Source organism: Schistocerca piceifrons, chromosome 4 (assembly GCF_021461385.2).
Source record: "Schistocerca piceifrons isolate TAMUIC-IGC-003096 chromosome 4, iqSchPice1.1, whole genome shotgun sequence".
NCBI classification, from domain to species: Eukaryota; Metazoa; Arthropoda; class Insecta; order Orthoptera; family Acrididae; genus Schistocerca; species Schistocerca piceifrons.
Window position 1 is genome coordinate 687,460,015 of NC_060141.1, and position 13,597 is coordinate 687,473,611.

The following is a 13,597-nucleotide window of genomic DNA, read 5'->3' on the forward strand; positions in this document are numbered from 1 at the left end:
TATTTATAAATAGATGTTAATGCCGAAACTCACTATTAACGCGTATGCACTATCAGAGAAGCCATCCCTTGTTATATCTTTAAAAGTACACTATAGGTAAAGCTTATTTACAAAATCATCTACATACAGGTATACGACGGGAATTCAAGAAGTAAAGGCACATTTGTGAAAAGCTGTACTTATTCTGATGATAGAAAACTGAAACATGCGATATTTTTCTACGTAACCTCCCTGGACTTCAATGCAGTTTTCCCGACGTTTTACGAGTTTTTTTTTTATTTCATCAGAAAACACGTTTTTCGGTTGCATCTGTAACCAATTTTGCACCGCAGCAATGACGTTTTCATCACCTTTAAATCTTCTTCCCTGTAGTGCTTCCGTTAAGGGTCTAAACATGTGAAAATCACTTGGAGCCAGGTCTGTACTGTATGGTGGATGTTACAGCACCTCGAATCTCAACTCCTTTATTGCGTCTGCTGTCTGTTTGGCAGAATATGGGCGAGCGTTATCTTGCTGCAGGATGACACCTCTTCACAGTTTTCCACGACGTTTGGATCTGATAGCAGGTTTTAGTTTCGTACGCAACACATCACTTACATCATACAATACAGACCTGGCTCTAAAGCCTCGTTTACGCTGGGGCGACGTCTTGCCACATTGTGGCATGCTACAGAAATGGGGCGTGCGTCGTCTTGCAGCATGCTACAACAGGAAACATCTTTCGGCGTACGTTGCATGCGGCAGGTTAATTTATACCAAAGCAACAGAATTTGTGCCACATGTGTTTCGTCTTGCAGTATAAAGGATGAAAAAGTATCGCAGCGGCGGCGGCCTACTTGGTACTTGCACATGCAGCTAACAACGGAAATGAAAACCAAAGGAAAAGTAAACGATGGTGGAAGAGTATTTAAAGAAGGTCCAAGAAATAGTGTCCTAGGAACTAGAAGCAGACGATGGTACATTATTTAGTAATGTGTGCTTTCGTCCCAGTGCTTTAGTCCGCGACATACCATTGCCAAAAGATGGCCGAACGGTAAATGTTCGCACAGGTACCGGACCGGTCACCACCCTGTGGGTGGGACTTTCAGCCCCCAGCTCACCCAACTCTGCGATACGACTGCTGCGGTTTGACTGCCACACTACTTTTCTCGCAAGCTCGCAAGTAAACGGATGACGCACCTTTGACGAAAGCAACAATGATAACATGACAATGATGATTTAGTTCTAAATGTTTTGAAATGCTTAACTACTACATAACACTTTTGCAAAATTAATAAGCAAACATATTAATAGTATTAATAGTAAGACTGTATTAAAAACTTTCAGTGTTCGGCTCCACAAATTTAAGTTATATGTAAAGTTTTACTCCAGTGCGTGGGAAATAAACATCCCAGGTTGGGATGCATAAACTACAGCCAGAGGAGGGGATAGTCTGATGCAGAGGGGGGGAATCCCCCCCCCCCCCATCCCCCCCCTGCAAATCGCACACTGATATTAATGCAAGTTCTATGCATGGATGAACGTTTGCAAATGCTCTCCGTCCACTGATGGTCCTTATGTGAAGAAATTTCTGATGCAGGCATCGAAACATTAAATTAGCGCTTTTGCGTTGTGTGTAGCTGAGTGTACATTGTAGTTTTCAAACTTCAGTTTACATTTAGCTTTTCACGCTACAGTGCGTCTGGCGTTTTCTGATTGGCTAGCTTTCAAACGTGCTTTCAGATCCATCTGTGCCCGTTAACTATCTGCGTTTAAATTGAGCCACCGCTGCTTTCCCATTGGTGAACTCTGTATACCGCGAGATAGTTGTGTTTTCCCTTTCCCGTTATGTCAGTTGGTACTTGGTTCGATGTGTATAATAACCCTTCTGGATTAGCTGGCGCTTAAGCTTCATTTCACATTACTGTGCGGTCCGTAATAGAACTGTTAGTCCAGAGTTGAAAATTTCTTTCGTGTTTCTCAATACTCGCCTTAATTGACCATTTAGGTCATGCAATTGTAAAATAATTTTTTCCGTAGATGTCTCTCGGATAAAAGAAGGAAAAATATTTTGGAATATCCATGTCCGCGGGAACAGACGGCTTAGCAGTTCAAAACTGTTAAGGAAGTAACTTGGTAGTTTATGGAGTAGTAGAGACGATAAGTTGTAAGTTCAGGCAGATACTGTTGCTGCTGATTAAGGGTCTGAACAGACTAAACACCTTAGGTCAACCCACTTCTCCCTGGTCAAAATATGTGTACCCCTTCTGTCTGATCCCATGTACAAGTGTGATAACGTTTCCTACACGTTTGCCTGACATGTATCTGAGGCAGTAAGTGAGTACCAGCCCAGCGTTCACACACTGACATGTTGTAAACCACCTGAAAACCACATCCAGCCTCTCCGGCTCACCAGCCACGTCATGAATCTGCAAAGCGGATTCGATCGGGGCAGATATTCGTAGATGCAAATGGAGAATGTTGAGTGTGTAAATCCGCAGAGATGAAAATAGCGGCTCATAATAGGGAGATATGGGGGGGGGGGGGGGCGATGTCGAATATGAAGAAATATAGAGTTAAAAAACATAGAAATGAAAGGAGAGACTGTGACCGACGCTATCAAGCGTGAAAAACCGAAGTACCACCGATATTACTGATATCAGTAAATATTCATTGTTTTGTTTGTACGCCTATCATATCAGTAGGTATAAAAAGTAATGGATAATTACAGATATCATAATAAGTATTAAAGTGGAGAATAATTCAAAATTATATGCAACTTTATATTACCACACAAAGGGGATAAATCTGTATCTATTAAACACGCACTAAACATATTCGACATTCAACTTTCGCACTGCGAAATTTCTGTGTGTTAAACCTGATGGTGAGTAGATGAGATCACTATGTACATAACGAATAACGGCAATGACAATTTAAAATCATTTCAGTATGCATTTCGTGACAAGAAACATATCTACCATTTGCGTGGTAACGTAATATTGAACCATTCTATGCTAACGTCGGAAGTGATGAAAGGTGTTGGGAAACATAATAGCGATTCTGTAGTCGTCTAATGATAATTAAAATTTTCTGGCGTAGCTATGGGTAACACAAATGCAGTAGAAAAATTACGTTCTAAGCACAGTGTGTAAAAATGGATCAGATTTCACCAACATATGCCGGTAATGGTTCAAATGGTTCAAATGGCTCTGAGCACTATGGGACTTAACATCTATGGTCATCAGTCCCCTAGAACTTAGAACTACTTAAACTTAATTAACCTAAGGACAGCACACAACACCCAGTCATCACTAGGCAGAGAACCGGTAATATTAACCAAAAATCCAGTATCCTGAAACAGTGCTTCCAGTATTGATTTTATGGTCTAGTTGATTCAGACAAATATAGAATAATTTCGAAATTTCGCCTTGTGTTCTTCATAAGTCCTTTTTGTGAAATAATAGTTTCAAAACACACGAGGATCCAGTACCTCACTATACTGTCAACGTAGATATTCTTTCCCAATACTATCGAGTAATCGATGCTATTTTAGGTAGTGATATTGATACTTAATACGTGTCAAGTCCGGTATTGTACCATAGCCACTAATACCTTAATGTAAGTGTGAAGATGAGATGATCAATGTATCACACCGGAAACAGAAGTGCACTAATGAACATAACTTGCAGTCAGCAGACTGTAACATCACATATTTTCAGTATTATTTACTCATTACCTTTGGAAACTGGTTGAGTTTTGATATTACACTCTGGTTGGTTCATGAAAACACAGCTTACATTTGCCGGCAGGGGTGGCCGAGCGGTTCTAGGCGCTACAGTCTGGAACCGCGCGACCGCTACGGTCGCAGGTTCGAATCCTGCCTCGGGCATGGATGTGTGTGTTGTCCTTAGGTTAGTTAGGTTTAAGTAGTTCTACGTTCTAGGGGACTGATGACCTCAGCAGTTAAGTCCCATAGTGCTCAGAGCCATTTTGAACAGCTTACATTTCGCTCTGTATTAAAAGCAAGTCCTTTGTATTAAACACATTATCAATCAGTACTTAGCAATACTGTCGCTAACGATTATGGGTAACGTTGCCAAATATAGTATCGCTGGTGTTGCAACGCCCCTGCGAATCGCTTATTGCAGTAGTGAGAGCGAAAACAGACGAAGAGGAAATTGAAAGAAGATGTGGTGCTTCACACATCATACACAAACAGCTTAACGAGTATCGAAAGAGTAAACAGACATCGTCGGGTGGATGCGCCAGTGGAAGCTTCAGCCAGCCCCCGCTGTTGGCAACATCAGCCTTCAACAGCGGCAGACGGCCGCGTCACGAAATGTGGCTCTATTAGGGCGTGACGCGCTCCATAAACTGGTCCGGCGCGGCGCTACATTAAAATGAATACTCGCGGGAGGGAACTGTTGGGCCACAACTCTTCATCAGGGCCGGCGCGGCGCGGCCGCTATAACGAAGCTCGCCGCGGCGGATGAGCGGCCAGAGGTATCTCTTTGTGGCGGGCCGGCCGTCAGACAAGGCAGCCCACGTCAATAAGACTGATTACGTGGAAGGCTCCTCCGTCAGCGGGCTCTATCTTCTTCCCCGACCCCCCGCCGCGCGGCGCTGCCCTTAACCTCAAGCTCCGGCCAACTTCGACGTCCCTCGACCTCTAAAAGCTACCTGCCTTCCGTACCGAGCCAACGATTCCGCTGAAATATTCTGGCTTCTTATGTTCTTTGCAGGCTGCATGCTCTCCGATGTTTCTGCAAGTAAATCTTTCACAAATTTGCTACAAATATTCCATCAACTTCTGTCCATTGGATCCTGAAAGTACACTTTTTTGGGAAGCCTCTTGCTTTTATTTCCAAATATCTGTCTTTCAGACATTTTATATGAAATGTTTTGTGTCTAAATATACAGGTAATATTCTTTATTTATTTACTAGCCTTTTTCTCACAACTTCACACGCATATCCATTCGGCACACACATACTGAACACGCCTCCTACTCCTCTTCTCCTTGTTCAAATCTTCCTCCTTCTGTCTGTCCACCTCATCCTCCCACCTCTATGGCCTCCCCACTTTCTCTGTCTTTATTTCCTTCTCCCTCTCTGTCCATTTGCTCCACCTGCTCTCTCTGACCATTCTTCCACCTCCTTCCTCTGACCATATCCTCCTCAGCCTCTCACCCTTCCATCTTCCCACTATCCCTCTACAGATTCCTCCTGCCTTTTGCATCTTCCCCTCCACCTTTCACTGGAACACTGCACTTTCTTAGCGTCTGAAGGACCTGCAGTGGGTGAGAAGCAATGAGGGAGGGGAGCATACGTTCCCCAGAGGTTGAGGGGTGTGGGTAAAGAGTCAAAGTCTGTAAGGTGGGAGGTGAAACACATAGTGGGAATAGAAACAGTGGGAAATACAGAGGGTTGGGAGCATAGTGCTGTTCGGGCAGGTAGAGGCTACAAGAGGAAAGGGACAGCGATGTATGGAGGGAGAAAAGATGAGAGTGGTCCTGATGTGAAGTAGGATAGATGGGTAAGGGTTAAAGTTGGTAGGAAGATTAAATATCGGGAAAGATCTAGTTGCCTTGGAGATTGAGCTGATTGAAGCTACATTGAGACAGGATATGGAGTATGTGTAGGTGTAGGGATGGAGGAATGTCTTTGTGAAGGCGTGCCAGCATACCAGCGTTAATGATCAGAGGCGAGACAATGGGGTTATTGCAATCCAGTTTGCGGCTAGCACAGGAGTTTCAGAGAAGTTCAGTGTGGGTGACGAGGGGTGGTATTTTGATAAGGTAACTGCACGCACACGATTCACAAGGTTTTCTGATTGTCCGGATGAGAACTGCAACCGGTCATCATAAATGAGACTGCTGATTCCGGGAAAATGTGTCACAGCCAGAGAAAGATACGAGGGGCGTTCAGTACGTAATGCAACACACTTTTTCCTTGCCCCGTTTCGGTTGCAAAAATGCGGAATTTGTGTGGGATATCGTTGAATAATTCCGCTTTAGCCCCTAAAAATTCGTGAAGGTCAAGTAGGTGGCAGCACTGTGCATACCCTTCAAAATGGCGTCTGTAACGGAGTTGTGTACCCAAGCAGAGAACTGTCATTGAGTTTCTTTTGGCGAAAAATCAGAGCACAGCTGATATTTGCAGAATGTGTGCAGAGATCTGGCAGAAAACAAAAGCACGGTGAATCGTAGGGCAAGGCGTCTGTCATCCACCCTACAGCCCGGATCTGGTACCTTCCGACTTCCATCTGTTTGGCCCAGCGAAGAATGCACTGCGCCAGCACTTGCCCGCAAAGGCAAAGGTCCCTAGTTCAAGACTCGGTCCGGCTCACAGTTGTAATCTGCCATAGAGTTTCATATTACTTTACTTACTGAAAGCCGCTCGTAATTTAAACGTTGCCAAAGCGCGGGCATGTCAATAACTATCATTTTGACTGGTTTAGCCATGTTTCCGACTAATAGGGCAAAGCCTGTCTGTGTAATCCTCTGGTACTAAGGAAAACGCCAGGACGCAAATCCCCACCATAGTACACATAGCTGTAATTTATCCTCGTCGTAATCACCGCGAATGGGAATTCCTCAGAATGGGGAACTAAATGCCAAAAGGAAAAACAAAATTTAAAGGAAGTCGAAGCTGCTCGTTATGACAGGCGGCATCTCATAATTCAGTTTCCCAAATGCCCTCTGAAAGGACGCAGTATATAAATTGCCTTTTGTGTCACAATCTCCGAATTTTGAGGAATAATTTCAATGTCAGTGCAAGAAAGTACTTCACATTCCGTGCTCCTAAGCCTTGTTTCATTTTTGCTAAATTATTTTGCTTCCTATTTTTCACCGTGTTATACGAAAGGTTCAACATCAGTATCGCAGTAGTAGTATCGAGTATCTACGTTTCTGTCTCCCAAGTCAATAAACATCCTCTTTCTTCCTCTCTTCTAACAAATACAGCACTGCATTAATTACTCAAAACGTCAGTAGTACTGTAATATGTTTTATAACTAAAATCAAAAATTTTAGTTCTAATTTTCACAGTAGATACTCTTCTTCAGTGGATACGCTGCATTCTGTCAGTACGCTAATTGTTTCTTTGTTTGCCTTCTACCCCTTATTGACCTTCACATTTCTTGATGTTTTGGAAAAAGTCATAAAATTAGTACCTTGTAGGTCTGTGTCAGAAGAGAATCTCCACTATGTCCTGTAAAAAAATGTTGTAAAATTCTTGTCTTGTAACTCAAACTCTTAAATGTGCCTTCGAAAGTCTTTTGCTCTGCAGCTAAAGCTCATTTCTTTCTGCGAAATAGAATGCTCCAACCTTTTACATGCAACCAACTTCGATTCCAATATTTGGTAAAAACTTTTTCTTACATACACCTGTTGTTTGCATTTCATCATCCCCTCATTCCCAGGCAACACTGGTATTGTAAGTCCACTAGTCCCAACGACATCACGTTTATATTTTATTCAGGTGCACAAAAGAAACGTTATCTATCATCAGTAAAAGACAACTGGCGCTCACGTTGTTAGCTATGAGTCAAAGAAATGAAACCATTGCGTCCCAATACGAATTCGTCACGATAAACCAATTACTGCTGTATTTCCACGAACTAAACATCTGTACTCGTGCAAAGCGCTCATCTTGAAGAAATAACTTTAGTGTTTACATTACATGCATTTTTACCCTACAAATGGTCGAGTCGATCTTCAGACAGGGTGTAAGAGAGTTCAAACATTAATTTCAATCCAATGGGTGACATTATTAACATTCAGTTCCACATACAGTTGGCATTATTATAGGTATTTTAAAGGACACTTAAAAAATAAGTTCAGCTCTTTTGCGAAATACTGCATTGTAATAATAGCATGAGAGTCTTCAACAGGAGTTCTCTTGTTAGCTCGTCCATTATCGAATTATTTTCACGAAGAAGTCGAGTTAGGCTATTAGTCCTCTTTCTGGCACAGTCAGCTTCGATAAAGAAAGCGTTGTTCGCAAATAATGTCATTTCGCTTAAGATCTATATCTCTACAGGAAACAATTGCTCCACGTCTTATTGTGTAATTGCATCTTTTATAAGAATCAAATACAATATCTTTTATGAAATGCCAGTTTCCGTAGTGCTGACGGCTCTCGACAGGTTCGAATGCTGGATATTACCACAATAGTAGAAAGATTAGATTTTTTAATGTAGATGATGAAATACACAAAAAAGGTCACGGAAGATACAAAATAAGAGCATACTGTTTCAGCATAGTACGTAAAATCTAAGCTGACAAAATCAGCAGTGAAATGAATAATGTTGTTCAAAAGTGAGACTACTTTCTAATTAGAAAAATTTATGAAAACATGGAAAGTAATCAATAAGCGTTAACACTGCTCTAATTCTGTTGCTGCGTTATTAGTGATCTCACTGGAGACTGTCTCTATTCTTATTTTCTCCTCGCAGCAGCGGACATATTCACCAGCAACATCCGCGAACAATGCCCAAAAGACTTGCGAGCAACAAGTGGTTCTCCGTCTATTGTCTTGGGAACACTCGTCTGGTAAATTGAGAAGGTTTTTTTTTTTGTTGTTGCTTGCGTCGCCTACTCGTATCCACATTTTAAAGTGCAGCGTTTTGTTCTGGCACTGAATCTCGTTTTTCTTCTGTTTTCAGGGACTGTAGAGTAGTGAGGGATCCGCAGACACTGAAATCCAAAGGATATGGCTTCGTCTCTTTCGTCAAGAAGGCGGTAAGTATTTCGACAATCATTACTACCCACTTTAAAGCTCTTATTGCTTCATACATTTTGCTTAAGGCTAAATCAACGTCAGTATTTCATTCAATTATGGTATTAATTTTCAGGGATTACACCGCAGTTTTTGAGCAAGAGAACATTCTGTCAGTCAACACCTGTAAATAGAATTATATATGCATGATATCACTCAAGTACAGGAGCGATCTAGAGCAATATGAAATGCTGAAGTAAAAACTTCAACAGCCAAGATAGCTAATTATAATTTTACTTATGATGTACAGTTTCGGCAAATCTAAGGTGACATCATGATGCTGCCGAAAGCGGTCATCATAAATGAAATTGTAATTAGCGATCTTAGCTGTTGAAGCTATTGGCCGGCCTTCGTGGCCGAGCGGTTCTAGGCGCTTCTGTCCGGAACCGCGCGACTGCTACTGTCGCAGGTTCGAATCCTGCCTCCGGCATGGATGTGTGTGATGTCCTTAGGTTAGTTAGGTTTAAGTAGTTCTAAGTTCTAGGGGACTGATGACCTCAGAAGTTATGTCCCATAGTGCTCAGAGCCATTTGAACCATTTGCTGTTGAAGCCGGAGAGCCGTTTCAAGATTGTGATTATACATCTATTTGAAACGACATTATGAGTTCCTTCCCATCGTCATATCTTATTTTCCAGCGTGTGTAGGTGCACTGTTTGTCACCTTTCAGTTAGAAGACTTACTGAAACTGGGTGAATATTTAACGATCTTCCACAAGAGGATCGTGTGTTCTGTCGCATCGTCAGCCAAAACAGGATGTAGATGGTGACTTATAAGGTGCGCGAAAAGGCGAGATTTACATAGGGATTAACGTTTAATTTCTACATTTTACGATATTTCTCCTGCTATGACAACATAGTCAGAACTACTCATAGTCTTGAAAGATCAAGCCATGACAAAACTCTTCCAACTGGGGTGTAAGATGTATGAGACATGCGAAACACGATCACACTTCAAGAAGAATGTAATAATCCCAATTCGAAAGAAAGCGGGTGGTGACAGTTGTGAATGTTACCGAGCCATCAGTGTAATAGCTCACGGTTACAAAATATTAACACGAATTCCTTACAGAAGAATGGAAAAGCTGGTAGAAGCCGACCTTGGGGAAGATCAGTTTTGGTTCCGGAAAAATGTAGGAACACGAGAGGCAATACTGACTCTACGACTTCTCTTAGGAGGTAGATTAAGGAAAGGCAAACCTACGTTTATAGCATTTGTAGACTTACAGAAAGCTTTTGACAGTGTTGACTGGAATACTCTCTTTGAAACTCTGAAGGTGGCAGGGGTAAAACACAGGGATCGAAAGGCTATTTACAACTTGGACAGGAACCAGACGGCAGTTACAGGAGTTGCGGGGCATGAAAAAGAAGTAGTGATTGAGAAGGGAGCGAGACATTGTTGCAGCCTATTACCGATGTTATTCAATCTGTACATTGAGAAAGCAAAAGGAAACTAAAGAGAATTTGGAATGTGAATTAAAGTCCAGGGACAATAAATAAAAACTTGGAGGATTGCCAACGACATGGTAATTCTCTGTCAGAGACAGCAAAGGATTTGGAGAAGCAACTGAACAGAATGGACAGCGTCTTGAAAAGAGGATATAAGACGAATAACAACAAAAGCGAAACAAGGGTAATGGCATGTAGTCGAATTAAGTGGGATGAAGCTGAAGTAAGTAGATTAGGAAACGAGACACTTAAAATACGAGATGAGTTTTACTATTTGGGCAGCAAAATAATTAACGGTGGCCGAAGCAGAGAGAATAAATAATGTTGACTGCCAATGGCGAGAAAAGCGTTTCTGAGGAACAGAAACTTGGTAACATCGAATACAGATTTAAGTGTCAGGAAGTCTTTTCTGAAAGCATTAGTATGGAATGTAGCCAAGCATGAGAGTGAAATACGGACGATAAACAATTTAGACAAGAAGAAGCTTCTGGAATGTAGTGCTACAGAAATGTGCTGAAGGTTAGGTGGGTAGATCACGTAATAGTGAGAAAGCACTGAATAAAACTGACCATCATAAATAAAATTTTTATCAGCGAAATTTATGGCGGAACTCGGCTTGAAGTAGGGATCAGTTGGCAGAACACATTATGAGACATCAACGGGTTACAAATTTAGTACTTGATGACAGTGTGGGGTAAAAGTCATAGAAGAAGATCAAGAGGTGAATACAGTAAACAGATTCAGAAGGACGTATGTTACAATCTTTACCGTCTTAACTCATTGCTATGCAACATAAGTATCAAGCTATAACGTTTACCACTCGTAAATATTAAATGCTTCGACTCACATCCAGTAATTTGAGTAGAAAATTCAAAAGTAACTGGTCTTGTTACTGATGGATGATTCTTGAGAGAACAGCAGCTCTACGGCCTAACATAAATGCACAGGGCGGGTAAAAATACTTGGGTAAACGAATGTTTGTGTGTGTGTGTGTGTGTGTGTGTGTGTGTGTGTGTGTGTTTGGTGGAGGGGGCGGAAGGAGTGGAGGAAGGTGAGGGGCGCTCGTGTTTATATATATATATATATATATATATATATATATATATATATATATATATATATATTTTTTCTCCTTGAGTCCGAATAGTGGTTTGGAGCAGCACTCCACGATAGTCTTTATTTAGCTAGCCCATTCGTTTTTCGAACAAGTTGTACTGGAACCTACTTTCTATAACCAGCCTTGGTTTCGCCCCACAATTTTTACTCCCACCTCTCCCTCCATTATTAAATTGTCACGCCTCAGATACGTCCTATTAACCAGTCAATTCTTTTGGCGACGACGTTGTGATATAAATTTCTCGGCAGTTTAGTTTAGTTTCATTTAGTACCTCTAATATGCAGCGTCTTTCTGTAGCACTATACTTCAAATGATTCTACTCATTTATTCTCTTAACAGTTTACCACTTACGTTCACCATACTGCAGACAAATACCTTGAAAAGGAAACAGAAACCTTACTAACACTGAAATTTACACTCACGGTTAACAGATTACCTTTACTGAGGAACGCTTTTCTTGCTGTTGTTTCTCGATGCGTACGGAAAATCAGTCGACATACAGATGATGCTGAAGTAAATCGAAAATGTACTTACTACATATATCACAGGCAAGGCTTTCTGTAGTTAAATGAATGGACTCGAAGCCTCATGTACCGTTTCTAATAACGCAGACCAGTACGTCTACCTACTGAGCTCTCGTCACTTTTTTGTTGATCACAGATTATAAATTGGAATAACACTGAACCAGCTAATACATACATAATGGTATCTCATTATAATGATCCCATGGATGTGCTTTGTCGAAATGAAGCTCTTTGGTAGCGATCTGCGAAAAAGAGAGCATGCTTCCTCAGGGCTTATTTGAAAGCGCTGCTTTGCGAGTGTTATTAATCAAATGTAACACACCTTCCTTTGTACATATTCACCGTGTATTGTGAACACGCATCGGATAGCGTCCCTTGCAGCTGCCTGAACCAACATCCACTCGCAGCTGTCTGTGGCAAACTGTAAACAAAAAAATTGTAAACATAAAACTGATGAATATTATGTTACAGGTCTCTTGTTATCTCTGAAATCCTATGCAGATGTTTCTGTGCCATGCACTAATATATTCATAAATAACCGTGCTTGCACTTTTTGGATATTTATCCAATGTTTGATAATGAAAGCACTTATCGACTCCCAACAAACTTTACACGTAACTTTAAACCTTTTTGAAACATTTTCTCGTTGACACCGCCCACGAAATAAGGAAATCAAAAATAGTTTATCGCTTATTACATTATGTTTCACTGTTCAAGCAGTAAAACATCACTAACAAGAACGACGTTTTAATTCATTCTTTATTTATTGCTAACTCTATTCGCAACCCATTTTGAGGAAAATATCTATATATACTAAATAGGATACCTACAAAATGATATTATTGTGCGGCACATAGTTCAGGACTTACCACATCATTAAAACTGAGATGTGTTATGATTTTGGGCAATTTTGCGTTTGAATTTTTCAATATTCTATAGATGATTAACCCTAAATTAATAAAAACAACGTAATTAGGATTTTCCGTCTTCAAACATAGAGGTTTTATATGCTTAACGTCAAATAATTAACACATTAACTCAGTTTTTAAGGATTAAGCTGTCTTATACATGGGCTTCTAATCTTCAAAGAACCAGGAGTGAGAGGTTACTATTCACTTACTAAACCGATGACCACAGAAAAAAGGAGGGAAGCCAACTTTTGTCTGAAATCCGCGATTGGTTATTGAAGGCGATGTATCTGTATACATCGACAGGTCACCCTTTACGAGCATTAAAGTGTCTCAGTTATCCCTACACAGATCATAAAATCTTATATTGGTCGGGGATTGCTCTTAGCAGTAAGAATTTATCTGAATCTCAGCGTGCTTGATGCCCTTATCACGAGTTTTGGTCACAGCCACCAGCAGATGAAAATAAAATCAAGGACAGTGCCAGCCTGCACTTGGGAATGTTCAGGTCATTTGTTGACGTAAAACAGTGTACCTTTTTTATGTTATGATGGCTGCGGACGAAACTCCTCATAGATAATATTAAACTCATTGTAATCCAGAAAATCTCAGTGTGAGTTCTCAACAAAACCTGTTCCACCAGATACAATCATGTCACATAACGAAAGAAACAGGACATTTGTCAGACTTCTTGCAAAATATGATAGATAACTGAGCGAGATAACCAATCTGTAAAGTACATTAGATTGATTGTACTATTACTATAAGAGCCATAAATGTATTTATTTAAACTTCCCTTTTATAAAGACTTATGAAATGGCAAATACATTTAGCAACAGT

General features: G+C 40.9%; 1 protein-coding gene across 1 annotated transcript in view; it reads left to right on the top strand.

Moving 5' to 3' along the window:
* LOC124795057 (cytotoxic granule associated RNA binding protein TIA1) overlaps positions 1–13,597 on the top strand; it is a 1,004,170-nt gene that overhangs the window by 433,800 nt on the left and 556,773 nt on the right. Inside the window, exon 2 of the mRNA XM_047258854.1 lies at positions 8,649–8,724. The gene's annotated coding sequence lies outside the window, so the exon portion shown is untranslated. The remainder of the gene's footprint in view (positions 1–8,648; positions 8,725–13,597) is intronic.